Source organism: Lepisma saccharinum, chromosome 1 (assembly GCF_977018435.1).
Source record: "Lepisma saccharinum chromosome 1, izLepSacc3.1, whole genome shotgun sequence".
Taxonomy (NCBI): Eukaryota; Metazoa; Arthropoda; class Insecta; order Zygentoma; family Lepismatidae; genus Lepisma; species Lepisma saccharinum.
The window spans coordinates 207300286-207313975 of NC_139229.1; the positions used below are offsets into that span (position 1 = coordinate 207300286).

A 13690-nucleotide genomic window follows, 5' to 3' on the forward strand; every position below is an offset into this window, starting at 1 on the left:
TCCGCCGTACAGTCCCTTTTTTGGCACCCAATGACTTCTTCTTGTTCCCGAATGTCAAGAATAAATTGCGTGGACAACGATTTTCGTCGGCGGAAGACTCCGTTGATGCGTTCAAAAACCATGTTATGGAGGTGTCTCAAGAAGATTGGAAAAACTGCTTTGACAAATGGTTCGAACGAATGCAAACGCATATTGACCATAAAGGAGAATACTTCGAAAAACAATAAAGCAGTTTTCAATGCCAAATTCCTGTTTTTTCATTGCTAGGCTCAAAATATAAATAGTGACCCTCGTATTCTGTGATTATAAAGATTTACAATTTGTCCACATTAAAACTTGATCATGGTTTGAAGTACTGCACCACCATATGCTTTTCGATGTTCTCCGAGGTGAATTTCTTCCAGTCATTCGTGAATGGGCGCTTGTACAGTCACGGACACTTCTGAGTTGTAACAATCCCAATAACTTTCAATGTGATCGTTACAACCCAGAAGTGTTCATGGAGAGCCTTCATTTTTCACCGCAAGAAGTAACTGGTACCAAAAAAACCTTCAGAAATGCAAATGCTGTCGATTTCCAAGGCAGGTTTGGGGCTCTCGGAGCCGGAGGCGTAGTGGTGACGTCGTCGCCTTGTAACGAGGAGATCCTAGGTTCTCCAGGTCCAGTCCCGATTAGCTTTACTGTGCATAAATTGACTTAAGACACCAACTCAATTAACCACTGAATGATTTTGTAGCTAGGATTCAGTCCCAAAACAGCCAGCATTATTCTTTGGTATCCTACACCTACGGTCCCTTTAATTGCCTGGGAAGTACAGCGTTTAATAACGGAGAGCGCCTCATCCAGTCAGTTTGCTCTACATTTTTCCAATTTCGTGATGCAGGCTGGAAGATGGCGGAAATTTGCACAGACACTGACACGCCTTGCTGTTACATTGCTTCTTAGGCCGCTCGGATTCTTTTAAAGTTTCAAGGTTTAAGGGTTTCAAACCTTTGTGGTGGAAATTAACGGCCGTTCTTAATAAAAGTTAATTTTGAAGTTAAGCGAATTATTGTTTATAATTCATTTAGACATTTTTAGGTCATATAGAATTTCAATAGAGGGGTGCTGGGTACATGAAACGCAAAGATATCTAAATAGCATACTAATCATTAGTGTACGCAAAATTGCAGAGGTGAGAAATTTTGCTCTCGAGAAACGTACGAAGAGTCGAATATCCATCCAGATCTCCTGATTTAACACAGTTAAATTACTACCTGTGGGGAACTGAAGCCAGAAACACTGAGTGGCGTGGGGCATGCAATTGAGACGCTTTTCTTCCTGTAGATACCGTATCTGTTGTTTATCGATCTGGTCAGATTGCACATAATGTACGTTACGTGTAAAAGTGTGTCTCAAGACGTGTATTACTGCCAATGGTGGACATTCAGAACATCTATAACTTTAAGGTATGTGACACCAAATAATGTTCGTGCTTTCTGTTATTGGCGTTGGAGTGTAAACACTATTTCGGGACAGTCTGTATATATATCATATATTTATGAAGCAGCAAATTAATTCCTTTACTAACTGGTGAAAGAAGACAATAAAATACATAATATTGAAATTATTTTATTACATAACAGTTGAAATGAAATCGTTGTTTAATATAAGTCAATTATATTCCATACTTATATTTGTCTTGCAATTGTTTTGCTTTAATTGTGCACATATTCCTGTTGGAAATAGATATATTAATTATCTCTTGTAAGATAAAGAAAGAGAGGGGGAGGGGGGGAGGAACCATCCAACACTCACAACCTGAACGCTTTTTGTGTGTTCTCGATATTATCCTTAGTAAAGTCTATTTGAAGTCAAAACTAATTGCTTATGTTTTGTTTTATATAAAAAACGACAATGTTCTTGGTTCTCTTACCCACGGAGGACTACAAGGACTCATCATTAAACACGACGTGAGGTCTTATATTGCAGTTTGAAACAACGAGTCAACGAATAGAAAGAGAACTGTTCATTTTTTCGCTTATTTATATATCTTCTTAACTTCATTTTTAGTGAAATCAGCAGTGTGGTAATTCACAAAAGCATTATCAACAAGAAAGTAAAATACGTCATCATACTGTACTGTAGCCTAAAAAATACTACTGTAGACTTCCTTTAAAAGCATTAAATAACGCGTTTCATATCTTTCTGAATTTTAAAAACGTCTTCTCTACAAAAAACGCCTCCTTTGTGCCAATTATAAGTATATAATCGTCACCGTCAGTATTCCGCATGAGTCACATTCTTGTAGAAAGTTAATTGATTATTTCATACATGAAAACTTAATCCAAAGTTTATGGAAATATCCACCCTCTGAAAGTTTTGAGGCTACATCTCTGCCTACTTCTACTGCCTAAGAGTAACTCCATCGTCATTAGGATTCACTACACTTGAAAGCCACCGAGGGTTATGCACATGTTAAAACAAGGCTTCAAGATTAAAGACAGCTTCTCAATGCCCAGTGATGTTCTATCTCCTTTTCTTCTGTTTCTTCTCTTCCTTATTTCATTTCCCTTCTCGCTTCTCTAATCTCCGTGTTATTCACTTTTTCATTTATCTCCTTTTCTTCCCGTTTTTCTTTTTTCCACTTCTTTCCCTGTCATTTCTTATCTCTTTTTCCTCTCTTCATGCCTAGCCTCCATCGCCTTCTTTCTTGCCTTTAACTCTCTCACTTTCTTTCTTTCTCGCCTTGTTCTCTCTTATATCTCTCTCTCTCTCTCTCTCTCTCTCTCTCTCTCTCTCTCTCTCTCTCACTTAAGGACGTAAGCCCACATTTACATTTCAACCAACCCACACCCAAGGGCGTCCACAAAGGGAGTGATATGGGACACTTACCCCCTTGAAATAATCTGGAAAATCTTCATGTGATTCGAGATTGCAGTGATATTTAATTATATTGTTTTCTGTGGTATACAGCTGTAAATTACAACAAATAACTACATAAACGAGAGAACGTTTTCACCGAAGATATTAGAATCATATTGACTTCCGTAACTAGGGGTGTGCACAGTGGCGTGCCCAGGGGGGGGGTTGGTGGGGGTTAAACCCCCCATTGGTTTCGTCATTTCAAAAAATTCAAAACAGAAATACATTTTATTTCATAAATCGCCAATATTGTAAAATGTTTACATTTGGCAATGAGAAATGTATTTGCTTCTTCAATTACTTTTGATAATATTGGAGTTGAGTTACAGCAATGCACAAGCATTCATTCATTCATTCCTTAGTCACTGAAAAGGAAGGAGAATTTCCTTCTCAGTATGGTCAAGAAAAGAGCCGTAACCCTTGGAATGCGAACTGAAGGAATCCCTCCTCCCCTTTCTTTCACCCACGATGACCCTCTTAGGAGAATGACCCTCCCTTTCCTGTTACGACAGTGCTGCTAACTTCCCTTTTCTTTCTTTTCCCTTCTTATACCATTTATGCCAGCAGAGCAAAGTTCTGTGAGATTTGAATCACTACAATTAGTAGGCAAAGTAAGTCGAAATCTTATTTCGCACCTGGATGCATATTTATTTCAAAATATCAATAATTATAATAATAATAATAATAATAATAATAATAATAATAATAATAATAATAATTGTTGCAGGCAGTAGCGAAGCATGGTTTTACGAAGGAGGCAAGCGATGTTTTGTACAATAGCATGCCGGGAGGAATGGAGGGGTGAAGGATGCGTTATATAGCCCAACTGGCCCAGTCAGTTTCATAAACAAAATAAAAACAATTAATATGCCAAAATATTATACAATTTACTCTTGTGCTCTTTACAAATTAGATATTTTTTTTTTCAACCAATTTCCAGCCTTCAGTTTATTGAATTTTCTTGTAACATATGTGAAAGATCTCACTTGAATTTGTGCATAAATAATTTAACACTACTGACACTGACACTACTGGTTGCTGTCAACACTGGTGACGTAATTTGAGCTGGACCAAGCTGGATGCATGGTTCAGACATTCGACCGCCCGGTATCTTTGTCCCAATTCCTGGTGTTCACTGGGGTTGTAGCGAGTTGCAGTCTGCAAGGTAGCAAGTCGAAGTGGTCGTGTTGTGTGTTACGTTTCTGCGTGTGTAATAGATTTTTGACGTGGAACTAAAGATGGATAGAGAAAAGAGGAGAAATACGTATTAGATTATTTCCAAAAGAAACAAAAAATGGAAGTTGAAGCTTCACCTTCCACAAATAGAACGTCAGAAATGGTCGATTTAAGTTCAGAGGAATTCCATCCGAATTGCGAGAGTGAAACGTGCGAACTTTCAGACTTGATATTCAACAAGAAGGCATAACAGAAGATATTGCAAACCTTGTTGCAAAATTATGTCAAGGAACTGTCGAGGTAAGTGACGTTCATTATTTGATAGCAGATATATCCATAGGCGGATTTAGAATTGTTTTTCTGGGAGGCCACAGCATGGGCTGTAAGCATACAATCGTGTGTGTGCAGGGGAGGGGGGGGGGGGGGTGCCCGCGTGTGTATGTCTGGAAGACGTGTGTAGGATATCACCCTATATCACCAATAAACTTTCGCAGGGCGAGAGAACATGAAGATGAACAAGTTCCCTCAATGATTTCAGGGGCCTCACCGATGGTGGTGTAATCAAAGAGGTCCTGGGTTTGATCCCCTGTGAAGGTGCATTGCACAGTGGTACGTATCCCGATTTAAACTTTAAGTCCAGTCCCGATTAACGTATCTGAATATAAAATGGACTTTACAATCATTTACTTTTTGTTTTGTTCACGAACCCTCGAAAAACGATATTACTATCTTATAGATCCACCAAGGCATTTGAAACCCTGGCGTCCGAGCAGTGGCACTAGTGTCGCTAGTTAAAGCCACGGGGAAGCCTGTGGTTCACGTATTTTCCGAGGTCCCAGAAAGCTTGGTGCTACTATACAATGTATATGTATGCAACCACATTATAAAATCACGGTTGCCATGGACAGTTTTATTATTTTGTAGGAAAGGGATAAAATTTGTATTACGACACGGGATAGACTAGATAGGCATCCTATTAACTGTAAATATTCCTTACAAATCTTCTGAATATTTCTCTTGTACAAACGCAACAAATACAATAAGTAATATACGTGTGCAGTAATAAATTCATTTTCTGAAAGCATCTTTTCTGGCATCAGTGGTCGAAGTAGGGGATGCTGCCTCCAGTTAAGAAAGTTTCACAAATCATACCCCCAATTAGAATAATTTTCATATTGAGCATCCTCCACCTACTGTATTGTCTCCATGTTGATCCATACAAGGATGTACCCCCTCGTATCTCCAAAATCGATCAAATATCCCCTCCCTTTTCGGCTACGAATTTCTATTTCGAGCACTGTGTGGCAAAGATTTTGTCGGGCTCAGTGACAGATCCTGTGGTGCGGTACTGGGCTTCGGAGGGGAAGGGGGGAGTGGCCCCTTCAACAGTTGGTTTCGCAGTTCCATAACGTTAACATTATACAAAATTCCTCTCCATAGACCTAATATGAAAATGAATATGACACATTAATGACACTGTAGTAGAAAATGTTAATTACTGAAGGGGTTCGTATTTGTTTGTCGACTGTCAAACAAATGTTTTGACCAATAATATAATAATACAATGCCAAAAATGTACACAATATTTAGCAAAATCATCTCCACAACAAGTACAATGTTGATTGAATTGATGTTTTAAATCCACAGTAAGGCCAATCGGGACTGGGCCTAAAGTTTAAAGTGAGATCCGAACCACTATTAGCCTCCACCGGGTATTGAACCCGGAACACCTTGATTACAAGGCGACGACGCTCACACTGAAATGAAACTGTGGTATCGTCATCTTGCAGCAATGCAATGACGTCCAGTAAATGCTCTTGAAGCAATTGATCTATGCAGTGAAGTAATATTTCCCTGGGTAAACACACGTTTGCGCATATTATGTACAATCCCGGTAACAACAACATCAAATGATAAATCATTCTCAACTTTGAGGCGGTTGAAGACCTATCTTCGACATACCATTTGCGAAGAAAGATTAAATGGGTTAGCTGCTCTGAACATTCACCGGGATATAAAAGTTACTTGTGACGACATATTGTCAGAACTCGCACAGAAATCTCTGTGCCTAAATTTCAGAATTTAAATTGTTGAACTGTGGTACCTTATTTATTACTGTCTTTAAGACATCAAGTAGTCTTAATCTCTTTAATGTTGTTACAATGTTGAGTGTACATATTTTTTGTTTAAAAATTATATTTGAGCAATTAAATATAAAATATTAATAATTTGGAAATATTCAAGCAGGTGCTTTTATATGATGCAATAAAAACATGAAGCATCCATAGCAAATACATTGATTGCGTTCATTGGGGTAAAATCCAAGTATATTAATTATCTAATTGATTACAAGAAATTTGACCTGTGAACTGGAAAATGTATTGGATTCATAACCCCCCCCCCCTTACGAAAATCCTGGGCACGCGCCTGGGTGTGCAGACGGAAAAAATTAGGATCGGAACGAAATTAGGAAGGGAAATTGTTACAACCCGGACGTTCGGGACAGAAAAAAATAGCAATTTTTCAACAAGGACGAAAATCTTTCGACAATTCCTGATGCAGCGAAAATTTCGAATATTACATACTATGTTCTTCTCAAGTGCTTATTTTTGCACTTCCGGCACGAAAACCGTCAATTTTAAGAAAATACCAAGAATTAATCATTGTCAAAAACACTAAGTATTTTCAGTTCAATTTCATGATTTCTATAATAATAATAACCATAATAAACGGTAAAATATATGTGAAATGTGAAATCTTACTCTGCTACCGCGTGTGAAAAATCGTGGGGAGGATTGTATCTTAGCGTCCACTGGTGTGGTCTCGTTCTCGTTCCAATTTTTAAGAAATCGTCTCTGTCTCGGTTCTATTACTCTTTTCCAACAGTAACAAGGACTTTTATCTTTTCCCTTAAAACTCTTTTGCTTTCCTGAAAGTGACTGTATCTCCTGCACACCTAGAAGGGTGTATCAGGTGTCATGTTGAATATGAAATATGAGTTGCACATTTAATAATTAGAGGGATTATATAAATAAAAATCAATTCTTACCTTCTGCTCGTACAGTACTCCTCTTGCAAGGTGCTGCTTCTTCTGTTCTCCTATTTTATTGGCTTCGAAGTCGTGTAGTCGAACTTCTTGCGTCACCACTCTGGCAGTCTTCCATTGGTGGCTTATCTTTCCACTTGTCGAAGCCTTCAACTGTCATCTGAGAAACAAAAATGCATTCGTTTTACTACCCCATTCCTACCACACTGCAATCAACACATGAAATTGAGCTGTTATTGTAACGTTTTGCATCAGAACATACATTAAATTATATACGCGTTTAAATTATTCAAACAAACGTAACTTCCTAATATTTCTTCTTACATACGGTCAGTCTTCGAATTTATTTTTTTACTGCCTCAATAGAGGTAAATCCTCCAAATTACGGAAGGGAGATAAGCAGTCACACAAAATATAAGTTTATACACAAAAAAATAAACAGGACCAATACAATCAACGTACATACGTTGATACAATAATACAAGTAATCAATTACATAATCACAAATAATCAAATTAACCATCCTTCTATTGTAAGGGACCCCTATAAATTTTGATGGCAGACCGCCCCATTAACTCCCCCACCCATCCCCCCGCCGCCATTTGGGCACTCCTGTCTGAACACGTCGCCAATCATTTTAAGCGCCACAATAAAAGGCAACGTGGCCGCGGTGGCTCAGTCGGTAACGCGTCCGGGAACTTTTCTAACGATGGAAGCGACCCCGGCGCCCACCCAGCGTCGAATAACATAGGTACCTGGGGGAAACCCTGGGGGGGTAAAGGCGGTCAGGGGCGTGATGCTGATCACATCACCACCACTCACGACCGGATCAAGAAAGTGTGGGGCATTACCCCCACACCCCTATACGCCTTCATGGCGTTGTGCTAAGCACAGGGGAGCACTTCACTTTTACTTAACTTTACAGTAAAAGGCAACGCTTGTTTCTGTAGAAATATTCAAGCCTGGCTTCACCGTTAAAACTGCAAAGAGCCAGATAGGTAAAATGACTTTGTCTTTGTGTATGAGTGACCTTTTGTTAGTAAATACTACAGCGCCTTGATTAACGTAGTGTGGAAAACGGCCCAAGAAACTGGTTCCCGAGACGGATGACAACATAGATGGCAGTGCGACCAGTACGGCTGCTAATTTTCTTATGAAAGTAATGCGGCTTAGTTAGTTTTTGGAATATATTGTGTAGATTTGTTTGTCTTGAAAGGCGGTAAGTGAATTGATGTAAACAGTTATATTTGTGGAGTGATTTGCAGTGTCGAAATGGTATTAATTTGGAAAGAAAAGTAAAATAAAATTAATAAATAAATAGCATGCGTAACCAAGAAGAAACATCGCAATGTGATTCCGGACGTCAGGTGTTGGATTGTGTACTAGAGTTTATTTTTCTATGTTATTAGAATATAAATAGTATCCTGAGAGATATTTCATACGAGCCGACAAACCACAAGTGTCGCTTGGAAGCGAGCCGTTGATAATCAATGCAGCCTTTCGAACCGTAGGGACACAAGCTCTTTCCTTAACGAGATTTTAGATCAAAGCGACACGCGACAAACGATACGGGTATTTCACACCAAAGCGACACGGATCCTTCTGTCCAAGGCAACTTTCATACCGAAGCGACACGCGACACATGTCACTTGGAAACTAGCCAATGAAGAGCAACATTTCATGTCGTAGCGGCATGACGGGCAGCACAGGCTAGCGTTCTGTTCGTGAAATCCTCAAACGACAAATATCGCGTGCCGCTTGTCGCTTTGGTGCGCAATCTCCCTAAAGCAAGACACTCATTGCAGCTCGCATGCGAAAACAACAAATCATGGCAACACGTTGCAAGCTATTGGGGAAAAGGGCGCAGTATGAGCGACACGTGTGGCTTATCGTGTCGCCTAGATCTGCTGTTCGCATAATTAGCAGCAAACGCTTGCTAATAGACTGAAGGCACCATGTCGCTCGTCACTTAGTTGGGAACTCCCCCTGTAGCGCGTCGCTTCGGTTTGAGCACCCTTCCTTTAAGGAGCTTTCAGACCGAAGTAACAAGTAGCACGCGAATACGGCATATAAACGTGTCGTTTGCTATTTGGACCCTCATGCTCAATGAATGCTATTTTACAGTCTGGAAGTGTCTGTGTCACTAGCCACATCAGTGTGAACATCCCGTGTCGCTTGTCCCATTGGTCTGAAAGTTTCCTTGCACTCATGTCGATGGCATTAAGGACGTTTTGTGGGTTTCCCCTTGTCTTTTCATGCAATCATCATTATCATCATCGCCGCGATTAGTTTAAAGCAGAAGAAAAGATACAGTAAATATCAATAATACAAATGCTTCAGTGTGTATATATTTAAAACAAATGATGATGATAATAATAACGAACCTAATTCATAAACAAACATTTAGTTACTAAGAGCATTTCACGCGTATATTTTGTCCTCATTATTAATGAAAGTATAACGATAACAGGACGTGGTCGACCGTCTAGAATGTTCGTTAATATCTTCGCAACCACTGTACCAAATATCATAGCAATTATCACATTCATAGAAATGTTTAATGTAAAAGAACCTGATGTTGCAGTGAAAACTACATTTACTTCCATTATAAGCAGACTAATACCATGCAGCTGTACCGACACCAGCGCCTCTAGCGGCATCATATTCGAGTGGAACCAGCCAGAGAGCCCAGAACAGTGCCGTTTTCCACACTACGTTATTGAAGGCGCTGTAGTGAATACTATATAAGTCTTCATTTTACGTTGTAAAACCAAAATAATATTTTCGGATTGCAACAACGCAGGAGATGCTAATTTAAACGAATGTCTTATTTGTTTACGAACAAACATGCACGTTTGTAATGATAACCTACATTATGTGCAATTTGAAACAGGGGCATTCCACGAAAAGGGGTCTTGCTCCATGTAAATTACAAAATGAATTAATATGCAAATTATTTTTTTAAAAAATTGAATTAAGGTTTAGAGGTTTGTGAATGCATATAGTTTGCACATTCACCAATAAATGTTGCTAGCATCTGCAGCCTGTATGCTTAACAGACAAATGAAGTCAAAATTTGCTACATTTTAAAGCCACATACTTAACGCACCCGTGTTAAAGCTTTTCATGCATTCAGACTATGTCATCATACTCAAGTTTTTTTTTTTTTGTTGTTTTTTTTTCATTTGTTAGCAGACACCACAAAGTACTTCATGATTCTATGAAATCAGTTCATTACAAATATTTGAATCCAATCTCACGTCTAGAACCCTAAATCTTGTGTCTAAAATGTCACACACGTAACTCTGGAATGCCCTAATAGCGAAAATGTTGTATGTGTTCGTGTTGGTTCTTTATATTATATGTTCATGGACGAATTTATCATGCAACTTCTTATTATTAAAAAGAAAGAGAAACACTGTGATCACCTTTATCCAGTGCAATCGCGAATGTTAAAGTTTGGATGAGAGCCACACTTACTTTGTTTTCCTTCATAGATTTTGGCTTCAACTTCTGCCGGACTGTGAAATTTGTTTTTCAGCCACCGATTTTTTTTTTTCATTCATAGCTATTTTGACAAGACCATCTCTGGGGAAACAGTTAACATGTCGCCATTGTTGTTCTGGTATATTGTTGTAAGACAATAATGCAAATGTTAAGGCTCGGTGGAAGGGTGACGACGTTCTAAATTGTTTGAAATGAGAGAGTAGCAAGAGAAAATTGTGACAAGCAGTGGCGAAGCGTGGTATCGCTGGAAGAGTAGGTACAGGCGTATGAACAGGGGGGGAAGGGGAGTTCATTTTGTTATTGCTGTGATTTATTTTAGATGCGGTAATTCCATTGTTCCAGAAAGCTCGAAGATATGTACTGAGTACCGGTGTTTCAAATTCTCGAAATAAATTACTGTCTATGGTTCCAGGAATTTGTGATAAAAACCGCGCGTCCACAATGACCTTTTGAGCGTAATGGTGAAGCGGAATCTTGGACAATTGCGATGAAGCCAAAATCACGGACAATTGTGAGGATTTTGACTGTGAAGGTAATTTTACAAATTAATGGTAGAACAATTGTGATGATAAGGACCTAAACTAACCTAACCAAAAGCGCTACAGAACTAATAATGCTGTAGAAGGTTGGAACAACAAAATAAATAGGTGGCTTGGAAGACCACATCCAAACATTCATCATGTTCTGGCGTGCCTCAGGAGCCAAGCAGAAGACACCAACATCAAGTACATGCGGATGGAACTTAATCTAGAAGGGCAGAAAAGGAAGAAGCGTGACATCAAAATCGACGAGAGAGTTGGGAAGTAAGTGTATTCGCTCATATGAGGAAACGGACGGATGACTTCAAAAGGTGTCTGTTGGCTCTAGCCCATATTCAAAAACTTGATTGAACCAAATTCCCAGCCAAGTTTGACGAAGCACTTCCGTGCTGACAAGAATAAAAGAAGAGAGAAAAGTAATAACAAAAATACGAGAATGAGGTAATAGTGATGACTGACGATGTGTGGAATAACGTTGATTTTAAACACGCCAAAGTGGTTGCAATGCAAGTACGTTGACAAGCTACCTTCCCAGTCTCAAGCCTCAAGTGTGAGAGGAATCAGTGTTCTATTCGAAAATATCAATATTTCACATAGGGTAGGTTCTTATAAGAGTACGCTGTCTTGAAAGAGTACGCAGTGCCAATTTCCAAAGTTGGCAGCATTGTGGGATGGTAGCTTCTAGACGTTATCAAGCAGCAGTGCGGAAGGTTGTGTATGAGCATGAAGGAAGTAACAAGCGGCTGGCAGGGACTGCATAATTAGCAGTTAAGTACTTTGATGCCATTTCAGTGTAATATTACGCTTGTAGAATATAACTTCTGCACAATAACGTTAAAACGGGAAGACAATGACCTGTATAGTAAATATCTGTGCACGCCTTGAGAATACATACGTGTGGATTTCACATGCCTAGTCTGATAGATTCTGCCATCTGGTGACCAAACATTAAATGTGGCGTTGTCCACAAAGAGTAAGCATTGAACAGGACCCAAAGGGTTCGCATGCGTACTCTTGAGCGACAGGACAGTTTCTACGTAGTAAAAGTCCTTGAATCTGTGATATTTTTAGAAAGATGTCTGAGGTCACATTTCTCAATTTTCTGTAAAGTTAGAAGAATTTTCATAGATTGAATCACAAGTGAAATGAAAGTACAGTATCCTATGTGCATAAATTCATACATAAAAGACAATACTCATTATTTCATCTACAGGAAAGATGTCAGGCTACAAAAGGAAAACAAACCGTAAATTGGTGTTAAAGGAGAAAGTATTGAATGACTGCTGCAGGCACAGGCAATTACAACTGGGAGAAAGCAAAAGGAAAATTGCCGCATCGCTGGAAGTAAATGAGTGCACACTCCGGAAAAGAATGAAGGCTGTAAGTCCGTTTTCTACAAAAAAATCATTTTTTAACAAAATCTTTGGCATGTTACAAAAAATTAACTAGCCTATTCCTTTCCAATCGTGGAGGCATAATGACAACATCACCATATCGAACAACATTGGAGTGTGCATCATCCCAAAGTACGGAGCAAGGGGAAAAAGCGCTTGAAATTTGATGCTGCTGTACCTTCCACATCTACAGACCTTCAAGAATCAACTGCCCAGGATGCAACGAAATCTACGGGGAACAAATTACAGAAGACTGGATTCAATGTGGAGGTTGCGAGCAATGGTGGCATTAAGCTTGCTCTTCATATGAAGGACAGGGTGCTTTTCAGTGTGACATGTAGTTAGACGTTTTATTTCCTTCATCTCCACGACACTTTCAAGTGCGTACTTTTAGAGGACGTGTTGCTTTCTCTTTAAGGACTAGTCCCCTAAGAGTACTATTTTGCATCCATTTAAAAAAAGATAATTGTATATCCTATATTTTGTTTCCATTCATTTTATTTTTAGTTCCTGTAATGGTATAGTGGGGTTAAGCCGCGATCGCGCGAGATGTTATGAGGAAGCGACTGTGCGACGATCGCAACTTCAAAGTTAGAGTAAATACCCACACTATATATTACAAATACAATTTTTGTGTCGCCCTTCTCGCACAACAATGCAGGAGTCTACAAGCAACGTCGACGAGAAGCGCGAGACAAGGCCCTGTAATAAATGTACACCCTATATATATGTATATAATGCACACTCAAAATTAAAGGGTCCGTCAACGAATAGCACTCTGTGCCTTCTCCGTTAAATTCATTCACACTCTCAATTAGTATATCATCCACTCTTATTGTTTGGTCTTGCACTCACCAAAATACAATATTACTCGGTAGTACCTTTGATATCAGTATATGGTTACCACGTGACGAGTATCTCATGCGCGTTTTGATTTCAAGTAAAGAAAAACTACAATTTACTAAGTTCAATCAACAACAGCGTATTGCATTGCACAAATATCATGTATTTTAATAAACAACAATCAACACGTAAAAATAGCCCAATATCAACAGGGTAGACATAAGTCCAATACTAATTTCACAAGAGACGTGCGTCCACGTCAAAATTCAAAGGACACGTCC

The 13690-nt window shown here is 39.1% G+C and overlaps 1 long non-coding RNA gene across 1 annotated transcript; it reads right to left on the reverse strand.

The window, feature by feature from the left end:
* Positions 1 to 3904: 3904 nt before the first annotated feature.
* LOC145991445 (uncharacterized) lies at positions 3905 to 10708 on the reverse strand. Its single transcript, XR_014442061.1, has 3 exons — positions 10607 to 10708; positions 7130 to 7286; positions 3905 to 4136 (listed from the first exon to the last, which is right to left on the reverse strand). It is a non-coding gene; the product is annotated as an uncharacterized LOC145991445 (long non-coding RNA).
* Positions 10709 to 13690: the final 2982 nt, after the last annotated feature.